The sequence below is a fragment of the Pan paniscus genome, chromosome 9 (assembly GCF_029289425.2).
Source record: "Pan paniscus chromosome 9, NHGRI_mPanPan1-v2.0_pri, whole genome shotgun sequence".
Lineage (NCBI taxonomy): Eukaryota > Metazoa > Chordata > Mammalia > Primates > Hominidae > Pan > Pan paniscus.
In genome coordinates, this window is record NC_073258.2 from 45,684,980 (window position 1) to 45,704,934 (window position 19,955).

Here is a 19,955-nt window from a genome sequence, read left to right on the forward strand (position 1 = left end):
TTATTCTCACAAAAGAAGTTGGTAACAAAAAAATGCATAGTTAAGATTCTAACTATATGAAATTCCAGAACAGGGGAAAATAACATATAGGGATAGAAATCAGATCAGTGATTACTTCGTGGGGGAAGGTATTGACTGGAATACCGCATGAAAGAACTTTCTGGAGTGTTGGATATTTCTGTGTCTTTGTTACTTAATTGTCGAAAGTGAATGTTACACTTAGGATCTGAGCATTTGTTTATGTAAGTTATACCTCACTTTTTAAAAATGAAAGTTAAATAAAGATTTTAGACCACTAAAAGCTGGAAGATGCTTTTACCAACAGATTGTACTAAAAAATCAGTAAAGGGTTTTTTCAGGCAGAAGGAAAACTATCCCACATGGAGGCTCGGAAATATAGGAAAGAACAAAAAGCCACAGAAAGGGTAAATGTTCGAGGAGACAGAGAATGAGGATGGCTTTACAAAATATGGACGGTAACATCTTCCAAAGTAAAAATGTATGACAACAATAATAAAACAATAAAAGGCAGATGGGAACTGAAATAAAAATGAAATATCATTGATAATAAAACAATAAAAGGCAGAAGGGAACTGTACTGACCACGTTAGATAGTCCTAGGACCAGTTAGACATTTCACATTCATGCCGCTGCAGCAGCATCAGAGGTATACCTCCAGAGTGAGCCCTCACATAGCTCGCACCTTAGTCCGGGGGCCATTCTCTGCCCACCCGCATTTTCTGCCAAGTGTCAGTTCAGATAGAAGGGAACAAGTCAATTTATTAATTGTGGGAACTACCCTAGTTTAGATACCCTAAGTTCCAATAAAGAGTCAATATCTTTTGTAATAGCCTCATGAGCATAGAGTCCTGGAGAGGGATATGGCTTGGCTATAAGAACCGTGACACTCAGAAGCTCAAAGCTGTGGCTTTTCATCAGGTATTTGTAGCTTATTTACAATCATCTCAGTCCAGATAGGTTTACCAACCAGTGTTATTTTTTACCATATGTTACCTGTAACAGATATTAGATATTTAGGGAAATAAAGCTAGAAGTTTCATCCAACATTGTTTTCCATTTTAGGCTCACGGACGGACTTCCACGACCTTGAGTTAAAACTTTAGGGTAGATAAGAATTACCTGGAGGCCTTGTTAAAACACAAATTGTTGGTGCCCTATGACTTACTTCCTAGCTCAGTAGCTTTAGGGTGAGGCTTGAGAATTTACATATCTAATAAGTTCCCAGGTGATACTGGGTGATACTGCTGACCTGAGGACCCCACGTTAAAACCAAATGCCTTATTCAATGGCAGTGATAACAAAGTAAAAGTGCCCCTTTCCTGTTTACTGTTTGCAAAAGGGTCCCCATGTTCTTTTAGCTTCAACCTTTAAAATACTAGTCATTATTTATTATTTCTTCAAAAGCCCATCTCTAATTGTCTCCTTAGGGAGTTTTTGAGTTCACATTGACATTAATTGTCACTAACTGTCAGCAGATGGCATTAACCAGACTCTATTTTAGGATTAAATCCACCTGATCCACCTGCACTATCAGAGCCTTCAGGACGCGACTGAGGCTGCAGCTCAGAGGGCTCCACCGGTGGCCCTAGACTTGCATCAAGCTGCTGCCATTGCCACTGCACCAGCTTGTATGCCAGGTTACCACATAGTCCTGTGTAACCATGTGGGCTGCTGTAGAGTAATTCCCCTACTTTTGTCCCCCACTTCCTCAGGTAGAGGCTCGTAGACATTACATTGGATGAGCAGGCAGCTCAGCTTGGTCAGAGCCAGCCGGCTGCTCCACCCACTTTGTCCTATCACAGACCCAGTCGCAGACATAAATTCTAAAGCTCATGTGCTTGTCTCCTTCCCACCCCCAGCCAGTCATCAATGCCTAGTTTGGCCTAATGCATCAGCTGCACCAAGGCAAAATCATTTTTGCCAACCAGCCCAGCTGCAGTTTGGTTTCTGGTCAAGTCCAATTTATGGACAGCGGAGAGGAGTGGACAGCTTCTCTCAGCATAAGTTTGTCTCCAGCTTTTATCCCTTCCCACGGGGGAAGATTTCAAAGCCAAAAGGTTAACATGAGATCAACTGCCCATGAGTATTCACAGATAAAGTGCTAGGTTTTAGCATTATCAAGAAAGTAATGAAATTAAAGTAATAATATGTATTTTCAGTGTGTAATAGGTTGAAGATGCAAGTTGCAATCTCTAGGCTAACCACTTAAGAGCAAAACATGTATAATTAAAGGAAAAGGAGTAATAAACATTTGATCAATTTTTAAAAAGAGACAAAGGAGGACAAAAGGAATGTGTGAAATGGAAGGCAAATAGTAAAATGACCGATAAACCTAATATATCAGTAAGCAGAATAAATATAAAAGGACTAAGTACTTCAGGTACTGGAGTACTGACATTATCAACTGGGTTTTCAAATATGAACCAAATTATGTGCTTTTTAATATAAAATATACAACAGTTAAAATTAAACAAATTTTAAAAAGATATATCAGCCAGGCACAGTGGATCATGCCTGTAATCCCAGCATTTTGGGAGGCTAAGACAGGAGGATTGCTTGAGACCAGGAGTTTGAGAATAGTCTGAACAACAAGAGAGACCATCTCTACTAAAAAAAGCAAACAAACCAACCTAGCCAAGCATAGTAGCATACCTACTCTGGAGGCTGAGGCAGGAGAATCCTGAGCCTAGGAGTTTGAGGCTGCAGTGAGCTATGATTGTACCATTTCCCTCCAGCCTGGGTGACAAAGTGAGACCCTGTTTCAGAAAAGAAAAAAGATATATCATGCAAATACAAGTAAAAAGGAAGTTGATGTAGTTATACTAATATCAGGTAATATGGAATTTAAGGTAAGAAGCATTACTACAGTTAAAGACAGACATTTCATAATGATAAAATGATTACTCCACTAGGGATATAGAAAGTTGTAAATTTATATGTAACTAATAGCATAGTTTTAAGTTCTATAACAAATATTAAACATAAATCTGCAGTCTTAGTGGAATTTTACATACCTCTCAATAGGTGATAGAATTAAGCAGACAAAAAAATCAGTAAAAATATAAATCATCTTACTAAAAAGCAAACTTGACCTAACTGATATTTCTATAATGTTGATATCAACTATGACAAACTACTCATTTTTAAAAAGCCACATGGAACATTTACCATCTTGATCATAACCTGAGTCATAAATTAAGCCTCAGTTAAATTTTAACACATTTAAATCATTTACAGTATGTGTTCTCACCATAGTGGAATTAAGCTAAAAAAAAAAAAAAAAATCAGAAACAAAAGAAGAGATAGTAAATCTCCAGTTTGGGTGCAGTGGCTCAAGCTTGTAATCCCAGCACTTTGGGAGGCCAAGACCTGCAGATCACCTGAGGTCAGGAGATCGAGACCAGCCTGGCCAACATGATGAAACCCCATCTCTACTAAAAATACAAAAATTAACCATGTGCGGTGGTGCGTGCCTGTAATCCCAGCTACTTGGGAGGCTGAGGCAGGAGAATTGCTTGAACCTGGGAAGCAGAGGTTGCAGTGAGCTGTGATCACTCCACTGCACTCCAGCCTGAGCGACAGGGCGAGACTCCATCTAAAAAAAAAAAAAGAAAAAAAAATCTTCACCTGTTTTGGTAACATTAAGCACTACACCTCTAAATAATCCATGGGTCAATGAAAAAAGCACAAAGGGAATTAGAAAATATTTTGAAATGTGTGATACAGTGTAAAAGATATGGTATATCAGCACATGTGGGATGCAGTTAAAGCAATACTTGAGGGAAGTTTGTATCCTAAATGGATATATTAGTTTAAAACAGGGGAGAGGAGATGAACGTCAGTGATCTATGCTTCTATCTAAAAAAGCTAGAAAAAGAACAAATCAAAACCACACTACATTGAGATATTTTTCACCCATCACACTGGCAAAAATTCAGAAGTTTTATAAGACTAAAACCTCTTAGACTGTGGGGAAACACACTGCCATACATTGCTAATGAAAATGTGAAATGGGCCGGGCACAGTAGCTCACGCCTGTAATCTTACCACTTTGGGAGGCCGAGGCAGGTGGATCACTTGAGGTCAGGAGTTCTAAACCAGCCTGGCTAACATGGTGAAACCCCATCTTCATTAAAAATAAAAAAATAAAAATAATTAGCTAGGCTTGGTGGCAAGCACCTGTAATCCGAGCTACTTGAGAGGCTGAGGCAGGAGAATCACTTGAACTGGGAGGCGGAGGTTTCAGTGAGCCAAGATTGCACCACTGCACTTCAGCCTGGGCAACAGAATGAGACTCTGTCTCAAAAAAAAAAGAAAGAAAGAAAGAAAGAAATGGATGACCTTTACAGGGAAGAAACTGACTATATCTAGCAAAATTATACATTCATTTACCCTTTTAGCCAGCAATTCTACTTTTAGTAACTATTCCCAAAAATACATTGGCAAAAACATTAAAACAAAAATACTTTTGAATGAGGCTGTTTATTGTAACCTGATTTGTAGCAAATTGGAAACAACCCAAATGCCCAGCAGTAGCGGAGTGATTAAATGAAAAGTTCCCCGTGGATGTACATTATGTGTGAACATCCACACTGTGGAGGCTTCCACACAGTGGAGGCTTCTGCAGCTGTCAAAAAGAACAAGGACCATTTCAGTGGAATAAAATCTCCAGGATATCAAGTGGAGGAGAAAAAGTGGAAAAAAATAATATCTTAGGATACTATTTATCTTTTTTTAAAAATGGCAAGGGAAGAGTGGATATATGTAGAGAAAAAGATATTTTAAAATGGAAGACTAAATCTTAAAAATATTTTTAAATGGTTTTCCATAGAGGAAAGAAAATGGGGTGGAGAGGACAAGGAATGAAGCTAGGTTCCTTGAATCTACATTATTTTTTCAATTTGACTTTGAAACCAAGTAAATATTTTGCACAATTACACAAAATTTTTAATAAAGCAGTTTCTACTTAAAATTAAATGAGCCTATGTATTCAGTTGGTAGTATAACCATACCAAGGGGAATTATCAAGAGGAATTATTCCAAATGACTTTAAAACACAATTACAGTTGACCCTTGAACAGCATGGAAGTTAGGGGTGCCAACTCCCTACACAGTTTAAAATCCACATATAACTTTTGACTCCTCAAAAACTTAACTACTAATAGCCCACTATTGACTGGCAGCCTTATGATAACATAAACAGTTGGTTAATACATATTTTATATATGTATTTTATATTGTATTCTTATAATCTATAGAAAAGAAAATGTTAAGAAAATCATAAGGAAGAGAAAATATATTTACTGTTCATTAAGTGGAAGTGGATCATCTTGAAGGTCTTCATTCTCACCATCTTCATGTTAAGTAGGCTGAGGAGTAGGAATGGAAGAAGAGGGGTTGGTCTTGCTGTTTCAGGGGTATTAGAGGCACAAGAAGTGAAGGAGATGGAAGGGGAGGCAGGAGAGGCAAGCACGCTTGGTCTTTTATTGAAAAAAATCCGTGTGTAAGTGAACCTGCACTGTTCAAACCTGTGTTGTTCAAGGGTCAACTGTATTTGACTATACATCCCTAATGAGATTTACCCTAAGAACCAAAGAAAACCTTGTACAGATTGATTATCCTTTATCCAAGATGCTTGGGACCAGAAGTGCTTTGAATTTCAGATGGGGTTTTTTTTTTGTTTTTTTTTTTTGAACTTAAGAGAGATGATTTAGGGTATCTGGTGGAAGAAATTTCTAAGCAGCAAAGCATTCAAGAGGTGACTTGAGTGCTGTTAAAGGCATTCAGTTTTATAAGGAAAGCAGTCGCCCAGGCTAAAGGTGCAGTGGCGTGATCACCACTCACTACAGCCTCAACCTCCCAGGTAAAAGCAATCCTTCCACCTCAGCCTCCCAAGCAGCTGGGACTACAGGCATGTGCCACCATGCCCAGCTAATTTTTAAATTTTTTAAATAGAGACAAGGTCTTCCCTGTGTTGCCCAGGTTCCTGGACTCAGGCAGTCCACCCACCTCCACCTCCAAAAGTGCTGGGATTACAGATGTGAGCCACCACACCCGGCCTCAATTTCAGATATTTTTGGATTTTTGAATATTTGCATTATTCTGCTTGAGCATTCCAAATCTGAAAGTCCAAAATGTTCCAATGAGCATTTCAGTTATCACGTTGGTGCTCAAAAAGTTTGGGATTTTGGAGCATATCAAATTTGGGATTTTCAGATTAGGTATACTCAACCTGTACTATTTTCAATAATGTTGTTAATGATATTGATAGTGTTCTTCTGAGATTCTAAGTGTATGTATTGTGAAATGAATGAGTTCTTTTTTGGTGTTGAGAACTGGAATTTTTGGTAGAGATGAAAGGAGATACAGATGCGAGAATGATGGTGTTAACACCTGTGGTCCTGAATTGGGAATATTGGTACAAATTCTGATGTGTTTTATCAGTTTTAAAATACAAAGTTCCTAGCTTTATTTGCTGAAAAAACTAGAGGTAATGACAGATCCAGTACTAATAAGCACCTTTAGTCTCTAGATTGTGGACTTTAGCTTCCATTTTAGTGGAAAGTGGTACCTAAAGGTCACAATCTAGGTGAACCAGTTTTCCTTGGAGTAATAGCTTCTACCAAGTATTTGAACCAGTATTCTTTGGAGAAAAAGCTTCTACCAAGTCTGGGAAAGCAAGGAAGCTCGCAATGACAACAAAGGTTGTATCAAAAGAATTTGGAATGAACTTGAATAAGCTCCCATTGGCCAAACATAAGACAGTTTGAGCAACAGGAGGATAATAACTGCAATGAATGAAATGCATCACCTACAATTAAACTACTGAATTTGCAATGATAATTGTGCCTTGGAGAATGCATGGTGTATTCGTTCGTTTTCTTGCTGCTGATAAAGACACACCTGAAACTGGGAGCAAAAAGAGGTTTAATTGGACTTTCCGTACATCTTCTGAAATCTAGGTGGAGGTTCCCAAACTTCATTTCTTGACTTCTGTGCACCCACAGGCTCAACACCACATGGAAGCTGCCAAGGCTTGGGGCTTCCACCCTCTGAAGCCACAGCCCAAGCTGTATGTTGGCCTCTTTCAGCCATGGCTGGAGCAGCTGGGATGGAAGGCACCAAGTCTCTAGGCTGCACGCAGCACGGGGACCCTGGGCCCAGCCCACAAAACCACTTTTTCCTCCTGGGCCTCTGGGCCTGTGATGGGAGGGGCTGCCATGAAGTTCTCTGATGTGGCCTGGAGACATCTTCCCCATGGTCTCAGGGGTTAACATTAGACTCCTTGCTACTTATGCAGATTTCTGCAGCTGGCTTGAATTTCTCCCCAGAAAATGGGTTTTTCTTTTCTATCGCATAGTCAGGCTGCAAATTTTCTAAACTTTTATGTTCTGCTTCCCCTATAAAACTGAATGCCTTTAACAGCACCCAAGTCACCTCTTGAATGCTTTGCTGCTTAGGAATTTCTTCCACCAGATACCCTAAATCATCTCTCTCAAGTTCAAAGTTCCACAAATCTCTAGGATGGGCAAAATGCCACCAGTCTCTTTGCTAAAACATAACAAGAGTCACCTTTGCTCCAGTTCCCAACAAGTTCCTCATCTGCATCTGAGACCACCTCAGCCTGAATTTTATTGTCCATATTGCTATCAGCATTTTCGGCAAAGCTACTCCACAAGTCTCTAGGAAGTTCCAGACTTTCCCACATTTTCCTGTCTTCTTCTGAGCCCTTCAAACTGTTCTAATCTCTGCCTGTTACTCAGTTCCAAAGTCACTTCCACATTTTCAGGTATCTTTTCAGCAGTGCCCCACTCTGCTAGTACCAATTTACTGTATTAGCTTGTTTTCATGCTACTGATAAAGACATACCCGAAACCGGGAACAAAAAGGTTTAATTGGTCTTACAGTTCCACATGGCTGGGGAGGCCTCAGAATCATGGCAGGAGGCAAAAGACACTTCTTACATGGTGGTGGCAAGAGAAAAATGAGGAAGAAGCAAAAGCAGAAACCCCTGATAAACCCATCAGATCTCATGAGACTTATTCACTATCACAAGAATAGCATGGGAAAGACCAGCCCCCATGATTCAATTACTTCCTCCTGGGTCCTTCCCACAACACGTGGGAATTCTGGGAAATACAATTCGAGATGTGGGTGGGGACACAGCCAAACCATATCACATGGGAATAGTTTTTTTTTCAATGTAGATATAATTAAAAGTAAAAAGCATGTGTCCTTCCTTTTCTAAATTAATTTTTTTTGGGGGATAAGCAATTGATGAGGGAAAGTCTCTCTAGGAATATTACGATTAATAAACTGAAAGTGATAATAACATCAGAATATTAGTTTTGTAGCCCTTAATGAATATCAGCAGTGATCATCACTTGCTGCTAACATCTGAGACACCCAGACAGTATATGTGTATCATTAGAAGTACACACCTATAAAGTAGTTTTGTCCCACTCTTCCCCCAAAAGTTAAATCTAAACCAGTCACTTCTCTAATTACAATTTATGAGAAATAACAGGGAACAAAGGAGCATGTTAAATGGTACCATGAGGATGCAATAGCAGAGTCTAATGCTGGAAACCAACAGGACAGATAGCCCTATTTCTTCTACAAAAATTAATTTGTAAAGAAAAAAACTGATGAAGATGGACTCCAGAGATCACAACAGATTTAAGGAGAAAGCAGCCAATTAAAATGTATGGCGCTCATTTAGATTGTGTGATTCAAACTGTAAAAGCAAAATGAAACTTCTGTAAGACACTTGGGGGACATAGGAACAACCAACTGAATACTTGATGATATGAAAGAATCATTTTCACTTCTTTAGGCATAATGTACATAAGCTTATGTTCTAAACATGAGTTTTTATCTTTTAGAGGCACACACTAAAGAATTTACTCATGAAATTGTATGAAATCTGGAATTTGCTTCATATTAACATGGATGAGGGTATAGATCAAACAACATGGCCATGAGTTGATAAGTGATGAAGCTGAATGATGAGCACATGAGGGTTCATTATATTGTTTTATTTATTTATTTATGTAATTTAAAGTGACAGGGTCTCCATCTGTCACCCAGGCGAGAGTGCAGTGACACAGTCTTAGCTCACTGCAGCCTCAAACTCCTGTGCTCAAGTGATTCTCCTGCCTCATCCTCCCTGCCCCATCCCCCAACCCCCAAAGTAGTTAGGACGACAGGCACGGACCATGCCAAGCTAATTTTTAAATTTTTTTCATAAAAATGTAGTCTCGCTATGTTGCCCAGACTGGTCTCAAACTCCTGGCCTCAAGCAATCCTCCCACCTTGGCTTCCCAAATTACTGAGATAACAAGGTGTGAGCCACCGCACCCAGCCAGGAGTGCAACTTTTAAAAGAGTAGTTCCAGGCCGGGCGTGGTGGCTCACGCCTGTATTCCCAGTGCTTTGGGAGGCTGAAGCAGGTGGATCACCAAGTCAGGAGTTCGAGACTAGCCTGGTCAACATGGTGAAACCCTGTCTCTACTAAGAATACAAAAAATTAGCAAGGTGTGATGGCTCACACCTGTAATCCCAGCTACTCTGGAGGCTGAGGCAGGAGAATAGCTTGAACCCGGGAGGCAGAGGTTGCAGTGAGCCAAGATCACGCCACTGCACTCCAGCCTGGGTGACAGAGTGAGACTCCATCTCAAAAAAAAAAAAAAAAAAGTTCCTTTATTTTTGTATATACTTGAAATTTTTCATTATAAAACATTTAAATGATGTGATTACAAAGATGAGAAAACAAATAGCATCAGAAATGAGTAGGTAAATTTAAAAAGCAAACTAGCCATCTTAAACTAAAATAAATTGTGTAAGTCAGATATTCAGTTGATGGGTTACATGAATTAGACATAATTAAATAGTGAATTGCAAGCATTGTAAAAAATTTACCTGAAATATTATAGAGACAAGGAGACAAATGAATCAACAGACTTAGGAAGTACCATGTATTCCAAGCTGGAAAAGTAAAAAGAAATCCATACCTACATACATTATAGTAGAACTACAAAATAGCAAAGGCAAAGGTGTCTTAAAGCATCCATTTCAGTCAGGGTACTGAAATAACACTAGGTATTTCAGAAAAGCAAATTTGATTTAGAGAATTGATGACGTTGTAGAGGGCTGAAAGAGAAAAAGGAAACAAGGAAGTAAACTAAAGATAACTGTAGGGAACAGCTCCCACCTCTAGGTGTGGAAAAGGGCAGCAAGTGATTAGGGTTTTCAGAATTTAGAAGTTTACAGGAGAAACTGAGGAGCTGGAGCTCTTGCTTCCACAGAGAGGGACAGCCTTGCGGCAGAAGGGTGCAGTGAGCCTGGGTCTGGGAGTGCTTAAAGAACCTGGAGACTAGAGTGCTGTTGCTGGAATAACACTGACAGGAGCAGCATGCAAATAGGAAGAAAGAAGTCCCTTCTCCCTCTTGCCTTCCAATCTTCTAGTGCACATGTTTGCTGAACCTAACAAGAAGCCTGTTAACAAAGGAGAAATGTGGTTTGCAGAGTGCCAGCAGTTATCGCAAAGCAGATTTGGACCTGAAAGACAATAGCTCAATAAGTATCACAGTAGCCATGTATTCATTCACTCATTCATTTATTCATTCATTCAGCAAATGGTTAATAGAAGCTTACTATATGCCATTTACTTTTTAAATGGTTGGGATAAATCAGTGAAAAACAACTCAAAAGATCTCTGCCCTCATGGAGACAGAAAGAAAGGACAGATCACCTACAAGGAATGATGGCTAAAATGACAACCTATTTAATAGCCACTATCAAGGCCAGATGAATTGTGAAAGGATACCAGACCCCCTAGAATTGTGTGACCTACAATGAAGAAAGAATAAAGATATTTAAAGATAAGCAAAGAGCTAGAAAAATTTACTACCAAGAGTGCCGTTCTAAAGAAAATTTTTTATATGATGGCTGCAGAAGAATTATCTGAGACCCAAGAAGATTTGCTAAGCAAATAAAATGACAAAACAAAATGCTAAGCAAATAAGATACAAACCCAAACATTGTGGAAAATAATAATTTGTGGGATTTTAAAAGAAATGACTGAAATACTGTACAAAGTAGAACGTATATTTAAGAGTGGGATGATCAGATCTTAGGTTTTCAAAAGCCCTTTTATTATGCAGGAGAAGAGAGTTATAATACATTGTTTAGACTTTGTTAAATTTTTACAGTAAAATTTAAGGGTATCATTAAAAGAATACACAAATCTAAAACCTGTGAGGATAAAATAATGAAGTAAGAAGAGGATGAGCCAAAAAAAATCAATACAAGAAAATGCAAAAAAAAAAAGCATTCAAGAATCTGGACAAATATAAAATGATCTATAATACAGCAGTGACAATAATGTGAAATCAGAAAACTTTTAAAGGAACTGCATATTTTTATGACTACATCTAAAACAAAAAAGTTGGAAAAGAAATACCAGGTACAAACTAATAAAAAGGAGGTAGGCATAGTTATATTAATTACCTGAAAAACATATATTTCAAAACAATAATTATTAGGAGTAGAGAGAATGACTACATAATGATAAAACGTTTAATTCACCAGAAAGATATACCAGTTCTAAACTTATACATATTCAGTAAAATACCCTCAAAATATGTAAAACAAAAGAAAGATAGATGTACAGTTAGAAATTGCAAATCTGTCAACATAAACACTCTTCTCCATTATGCATAAGTCAGTCAGTTTGTACCTGTGTTTATGTTCATGAGGGATATTGGTCTGTGGTTTTTTTTATTATGTTTTTGTGAAGTTTTGGTATCAGGATAATAATGACCTTGTTTAATGAGTTGGAGGTGTTTCCTTCACTTTAGTTTTCTGAAAAAGTCTGTAGAGAATTCCTTAATATTTGTTAGAATTTGCCAGTGAAGCCATCTGGTCCTAGAGTTCTCTTTGTGAGAGGTTTTTAATTATAGCTCTAATATCTTTAATAGATCTAGGGCTATTCAAATTATCTCTTTCTTCTCTGGTGATCTTTGGTAATTGTGTCTTTCAAGGGATTTGTTTATTTCATCTAAATTGTTTATTGGCAGAAAGTTCTTCATATTATTTTCCTATCATCCTTTTACTATCTGTAGGATCTGTAGTAATGGACCCTCTCTTGATCCTGATATTGGTACTTTGTATCTTATCTCTTTTTTTCTGATCAGACTCGCTAGAAGTTTATGAATTTTATTGATTTTTTTTGTTGTTGGGGAATGGGGGGACAGAGTCTCACTCTGTCGCCCAGGCTGGAGTGCAGTGGTGCGATCTCAGCTCAGTGCAGCCTCTGCCTCCTGGGTTCAAGTGATTCTCGTGCCTCAGCCTTCTGAGTAGCTGGGGTTACAGGCTTGCACCACCATGCCTGGCTAATTTTTGTATTTTTAGTAGAGATGAGGTTTCACCATGTTGCCCAGGTCAGTCTCAAACTCCTGAGCTCCAGTGATCCACCCACCTTGGCCTCCCAAAGTGCTGGGATTACAGCCACCATGCTTGGCCATTTTATTGATCTTAAATAATCAGTTTGAGGATCCACTGACTTTTCACCATCTTTTTGTTTTCTCTTTCATTTATGTCTGCTCTTATCTTTGTAATTTCCTTGTCTTCCGCTTGCCTAGGATTTAATTTGCTTTTCATTTTTTAGGTTTTTAATAGTTTTTTTTTTAGGCTTTTAATGTAAGCTTGTATGATTGACTTGATCCCTGTCTTCTTTTCTAATGTAGATGTTCAATGCTAAAAGTTTCCTGTAAATTTATGACAAATTTAACTTGTCATATTTTCATTTTCATTCAATTCAAAGTACTTTATAATTTTCCTTCTAATTTTTTTGACCCATGAGTTATTTAGGAGTATGATATTTAGTTTCCAACTATTTGGGTGTTTTCTAGATATCTTTCTTTAATTGATAGCTAGTTTAATTCCATTGTAGTAAATGAACATACTTTGTATGATTTGAATTCTTTTCAGCTTATTCAAGCTTGTTTTATGGGCCAGAATGTGGCCTATCTTGGTTAATGCTTCATGTGCACTAGAAAGGAATATTGTCTTCTGCTTTTGTTAGGTAGAGCATTTTAGAAATATCAGTTAGGTTAAGTTCCTGATAGTATTGTTTATATTTTCTTTACTGATTTTTTTGGTCTTCTATAAGTTATTGAGAGGCTAATTCAACTATATTAATAATTATGAATTTGCTTATATCTTATTTTAGTCCTGTAAGTTTTCGATTTGTGTATTTCTAAGTTATGTTACTAGATGTAGAAATCAATGAAATAGAAAACAAAGATATAATAGAGAAGATGAACAATCCAAAAGTTGTTTCTTTGAAACAAGTAGTAAAATAAACTTTTGGCAAAATTAAGATAAAAAGAAAGTACAAATTCTCAATATCAAGAAAAAGGGCAAAACAAAACTATGGTTATATCAAATTAAGGGATAAGAAAAGCATATAATTGCAACTTTATGCCAATAAATTTGAAAACAGGTAGACAATTTCTTAGAAAAATGTAATGTATTAAACTGATTCAAGAACAAAAAGAAAACCTGAAGGATCTCATAATTCTCAAATAAATTAAGTAGTAAGTTTTTTAAAAATCTTCTCACAAAGATTACAACAAGGTCTGTTGATTTTGCAAGTGTGAATTCTACAAACTTTTGAGAAATACCTCATCCTAATATAAACAGACTTCCAGACATTAGAATAAGGAATGACATACCAGTTAATTCCTTGAGACGGGTATAAACTTTAAAACAAAACCAGACATTATGAGAAAGAAAAATTATATATATTTATATATGTTGTCATATATAATTTTTAAGTTAGCACTAATCTCACTCATGAACTTAGGTATCAAAATCATAAGCAAAATGTTAACAGACTGAATCCAGCAGCACATTTCTTTAAAAAGAGATATACCTTGACCAAATTGGGTTTATCCCAGAAATACTGAAAATGGTCTAACTCTAGGAAAACGCAAAATTTGAGTCACCAAATTAAAGGAAAAAAACTATGAAGTCATTTCAGTAGATTGCATTTGATACAATTCATACCCATTTATAATGTAAAACTTAGTAAATTCCTTAATGTGGTGAAAATAATCAACAAAACATCTACTTCAAAGATGATTCTTAATGAGGAAATATGAAAAATAATTACTTGAAATCAAGAAAAAGAATGCAGACTATCACCACTTCTTTTCAACCTTGTACTGAAACTCCTAGCAAGTATAGTAAATCAATAAAAAGAAATTAGGCTGGGCGCAGTGGCTCACGCCTGTAATCCCAGCATTTTGGGAGGCCGAAGTGGGCAGATCACTTGAAATCAGGATTTCAGGACCAGCCTGGTCAACACAGTGAAACCTCCTCCCTACTAAAAATGCAAAAATTAGCCAGGCGTGGTGGTGCAGCCCTGTAATCCCAGCTATTCAGGAGGCTGAGGCAGAAGAATCACTTGAACCCAGGAGGCGGAGGTTGCAGTGAGCCGAGATTGTGTCACTGTACTCCAGCATGGGTGAGAGAGCGAGACTCCATCTCAAAAAAAGAAAGAAAGAAATTAATGGCATAAGTGTAAAGAAGAAAAAACAAAATGTCATTCAGAGATGATATGATTATCTGTATAGTAAACCCCAAAGACTCCACAGTTTTTTAGAAATAATATTTTTCTCAAAGTGGCTTCCCGTAAACTCAATAAATAAAAAGTTGCATTTCTGTACAGCAGCACAAAATTTAAAAGTGTAATTTTTAAAAATATACATCGTTATAAAAATATAAAGTTCTCAATAAATCTTACAAAAGTTATCAAGACCTCCGTGCAGCAAGAGATAAAACTTCTATTAAAAACCATTTTAAACAATCTAAATAAATAGATATATAATGTTCATGGATAAGAAGACACATGTTATAAACATGTCAGTTTTCCTCAATTTGATTTATAGAGTCAGTGCTATTATAATCAAAGTACCAGCAGGGTTTTTTTATGGCACTTGAAAAGCAGGTCTTTATATGGAAAGGTAAATCATGAAGAATAGACCTGACACTCTTGAAAAGAAAAATAAAGTGAGAGTTGCCTTACTTTTTTGATAAAACAAGACATTATGCTGTTTGCTCAAGCATAAATAAAAATGGCTAGGAAGACTAAATAGGAAGGCCAGAAATAGACTCGAATACAGGGGTCCAACTCCCAGGCCACGGATGGGTACTGGTCTGTGGCCTGTTAGGAATTGGGCTACACAGCAGAAGGTGAGTGGCAGGTGAACTTCATCTCTATTTACAGCCACTCCCCATCGCTCACATTACTGCCTGAGCTGTACATGCGAGGGATCTAGGTTGCACGGAAGTTCCTTATGAGAATCTAATGGCTGATGATCTGTCACTGTCTCCCATCACTCCCAGATGGGACCATCTAGTTGCAGGAAAACAAGCTCAGGGCTCCCACTGATTCTACATTATGGTGAGTTGTATAATTATTTCACAGTGTAATAATAATAGAAATAAAGTGCACGATAAATGTAATGCACTCGAATCATCCCAAAACCACCCCCTACCCCATCCATGGTAAATTTGTCTTCCATGAAACTGGTCCCTGGTGCCAAAAAGGTTGGGGACCTCTGCTCTAACATACAGAACTGTGATATATTAAAAAAGTAATATTGAAAATTGGTGGGAAGAGAAGGGACTATTCAGGAACTGTACTGGGGCAATTGTTTACTTAATTTCAATCTTCATATCTTACACAAAAATTCAATTCCACATGAATTAAGGGCTCAAGTATCAAAAACAAAATGTTGAAAATTAGAGTAAAATGTAGGAGATGACTTTTCTGGCTATGGAGTAAGGAAAGTTTTCTTCTTAAAGGAGACACAAAATAACTATAAAAGAAAATGTTAATGAATTAAAGTATATTAAAGTTTAATTGTTTTAATTAAAGGCAGGCCAGAGAGAAAACATGTGCAACACATTTAATCTACAAAAGATTAATATACAAAACATATAAATTGATGAAAAGTAATAAAATAGAAAAATGCATTAAAGATATTAACAGGCATTTCACAGAAGTGATATGTGTGATGAATAAATATGAGAAACAATTCTCAATCTCACTAGTAATCAGGAAATGCAAAGTAATACCACAGGAAGATGCCGTTTTCCCCTCACCAACAGTACCTAGGGTTAAGAAGGACATGGATCAAGAGGTCCTTTTAAACAATGTGAATGGGGTTGTATGTTGGCATGGCACCTTTGGGAAACAATTTGGCAATCTCTTGGTTTTTTTTTTTTTTGAACATACGCATATCCCGTGGCCCAGAAATTCTACTCCTTGGTATCTACTCTAGACTATAACAGGAGACAACCAGGAAGCAATCTAAATGCCCATCTACAGAAAATGGATAAATACCATGCAGTATGTTCAACTTAATGAGCATTTAATTGTGCAGCAAGGAAATTGAATAAACACAACATGAATGAATCTTAGAAATATAATGTTGAATAAAAAGCCCCAAGTTTGTCAAGTCTGCATACAATACGCCATAGTCCCCCCCTTATTTGCAGCTTCATTTTCCACGGTTTCAGTTATCCACAGTCTATCATGGTCCAAAAATATTAAATGGAAAATTCCAAAAATAAATATAAGTTTTTAAGTTGTCCACCATTCTGAGTAGCATGATGAAACCACCTGCTGTTGGGCTCAGTCCACACGGGATGTGAATCATCGTGTAGAAGCTCCCTGCCTGTCATTATCAGATTGAAAAAAAATAGATGTAAAACTGGATGCTATCCATGGTTTCAGGCATCCACCGCGGGTCTTGGAATGTATCCCTATCATGTAGGAGGGACTACTATACCATTTTCATAAAGTACAGGAAGAAGTAAACTAATGTATATTGTTGAGTCAAGTATACATGTATGTCAGAGATAGAACTATGTTTAAAAGGTGAAATTGAATAATAAAGATAACATTTAGAATAGTGTGTGAGGATGGAATGGTGTAAGAACACGTAAGTAAATACAAGTTCATTTTTCAGTAAGGTGGTCGTTTCTGGAATATTCATTGTATGTTTTACAGCATGAATATGTTTTACATAGTTATATACCTAATATTTAACTATGTTATATAATTATATACTTGGCACGGTGACTCATTCTGATAATCCTAACACTTTGGGAGACTGAGGCAGGAGGATCACTTTAGCCCAGGAGTTCAAGACCAGCCTGGACAACATGGCAAAATCACATCTCTACAAAAAATTTAAAAATTAGCCAAGCATGGTGGTGCATGCCTGTAGTCCCAGCTACTCAGGAGGCCGAGGTAGGAGGCTGAGACAGGAGGATCACTTGAGCCCAGGAGTTCAAGGCCACAGTGAGCTATGATCACACCACTGCACTCCAGCCTGGGAGACAGAGCAAGAGCTGCCTCAGAAAAAAGAAGAAATTATATATTATATGTGTATTTAATTATTTATGTTCTTTTGTGTGTCAGATATTAGCATTAAAGAAATACCTTTTTTGTTTGTTTGTTTGTTTTGAGACAGAATCTCACTCTGTCACCCAGGCTGGAGTATAGTGGCGCAATCTTGGTTCTCTGCAACCTCCTCCTCCCGGGTTCAAGTGATTCTCCTGCCTCAGCTTCCTGAGTAGCTGGGATTACACACACCTGCCACCACACCAGGCTAATTTTTGTATTTTTAGTATAGACGGGTTTTCACTGTGTTGGCCAGGCTGGTTTCGAACTCCTGACCTCACGTGATCTGCCTTCTTTGGCCTCCCAAAGTGGTGAGATTACAGGTGTGGGCCACCACACCTGGCCTAAGATCATTTTATTTAAAATCCTTTTGGAATACCAGTCAAAAAGAACAAGTCATTTAACAAGGAGAAACAAGTTGGGCTAGCTTCAGATTTCTCTGCAGCAGCATTCCACAGCAAGAGGCAATAGAGAAATGCTGACACATTATTTGAGGAAAGAATAAGCTGTGGTTTTAAATCCAACCAAGCTGTCTTTTAGCTCTGAAAGCACCAGACAGAAGTTTTTCAACATATATGAGTGTATTAGTTTGCTAGGGCCACTAGAACAAAATGCCACAGACAGGGTGGCTTAAACAGCAGAAATTTATTTTATCACTGGTCTGGGGGCTGGAAGCCTGAGATCAAAGTGCTGGCAGGGTTGGTCTCCCCTGAGACCTCTCTCTTCAGCTTGCAGTTGGCCTCTTGCTGCCTCTTCACATGGTTGTCCCTCTGTGCACACAGGACCCTGGTGTGTCTGTCCTTCTTCTAGCTCCTTCATATAAATCCAGTCATTTAGAGTTAGGGCCCCACTCTAATAGCCTTATTTTAACTTAATCACTGCTTTAAAGACCTCCACATACAGTTACATTCTGAGGTACAGGGGATTGGGACTTAAAAATATGAATTTTGGGGGAACATAGTTCAACCCATAGCAGTGATCTCAAAGAATATTGTTCCCATGAGCCCTTCTTGAGGAAACTATTAGAAGATGAGCTTTAGCCAACCAGGAGATGATTGGGAAAACCACACAAAAGTAATGTCAGTGACCACTGATTATATTCAGCTGTAAAACCAATACTAAAAGGTGAGGCATAGGGTGATAGGTCAGAATGTAAATACTATACGCCCTGACAATGTAGAATTATAAAATTAACAAAAATGTTATTGAAAACACAAATCAGTCAAGCAGTTAAGTTTTCTGAGTGCCTCTTCTGTAATGGCTGGGAGTCAGAGATCATCAACCAAAAGTTGCAAATGAAATAGATTTTAAAAATCCAAAGTTAGACCTAAATTCAAAATTCAACCTAAATTAAATACTGTATTTATATATAGTATAATATATATAAGTGTATATATACACTAATATATATAATATAGTATAATATATATATTACTTTATATATAGTAAAGGTAGTATCTCAGTGGGGAGAGAGGTGAATTATTAATTAAATTTTGAGACAAATTAGTAGCTCTCTGGAGAAAAATTAAGTTGGAGCCATATCTTTTACTTTACAGCAGATTAAATTTCAAATGAATCAAATATTTAAATGTAAAAAATGAAATTATAAAAATTCTGTAGGGGAAATGGTGCAATATTTATTTCTTTTGCTTTTTAAGAGACAGGGTCTCTGTCTCCTGCAGGCTGAAGTGCACTAAGTGGTGTGATCATAGCTCACTGCAACCTCAAACTCCTGGGCTCAAGCGATCCTCCTGCCTCAGCCTCCTAAGTAGTTGAGACTACAGGTGCACACCATCATGCCCAGCTAAATTTTTTATTTTTTGTAGAGACAGGATCTTGCTGTGTTGCCCAGGCTGATCTCCTCTTGCCTTGGCCTCCCAATGCACTAAAATTACAGCCGTGAGCCACCAAGCCTGGCCCAGTAAAATTTCTTTATATCCTTGGAATGAGGTAGGGCTTCCTAACTACAACTGAAAATCCAGAAGTCATTGAAGATCACTAAAAAACCAAATTCTGTAGCAATCAAAATCTACATCACACAAAGTACCATAAGGCCAAAGACAGACTTCAAACTCGGGAAGCTTATCTGTAAATCATAGGCAAGGATGATCTCCCTAAAATATAAAGAACTTTTTACCAACAGACAAGACAAAAACCTCACAGAACAATTAACAAAATATGAATGCAAATAGTTTACAGAAAAGACATTCAAAAGGCTAACAAATATGAAAGAATGGTCAACTCTACTCATAAGAAAGGAAATGCAGATTAAAACCACATTTCTCACCCATCAGATTGTCAGGGGCCTAAGAGTTTAGTAACAAACTCTGTGATGGGGCTATAAGGAAATGGTGATACTTACATATTTCTGGCAGGAGATTAAATTGTTATAATCCGGCTGGGCATGGTGGCTTATGCCTGTAATCCCAGCACTTTGGGAGGCCGAAGTGTGC

General features: G+C 37.6%; 2 protein-coding genes across 4 annotated transcripts in view; both read left to right on the plus strand.

Moving 5' to 3' along the window:
- LOC100970939 (peptidyl-prolyl cis-trans isomerase A) overlaps positions 1 to 16,063 on the plus strand; it is a 33,942-nt gene extending 17,879 nt beyond the window's left edge. Inside the window, exon 1 of the mRNA XM_055094300.2 lies at positions 1 to 16,063. This exon is cut by the window's left edge and continues 17,879 nt beyond it. The gene's annotated coding sequence lies outside the window, so the exon portion shown is untranslated.
- Positions 1 to 19,955, plus strand: part of TTC17 (tetratricopeptide repeat domain 17) — a 143,641-nt gene that overhangs the window by 118,296 nt on the left and 5,390 nt on the right. The window lies entirely within an intron of this gene.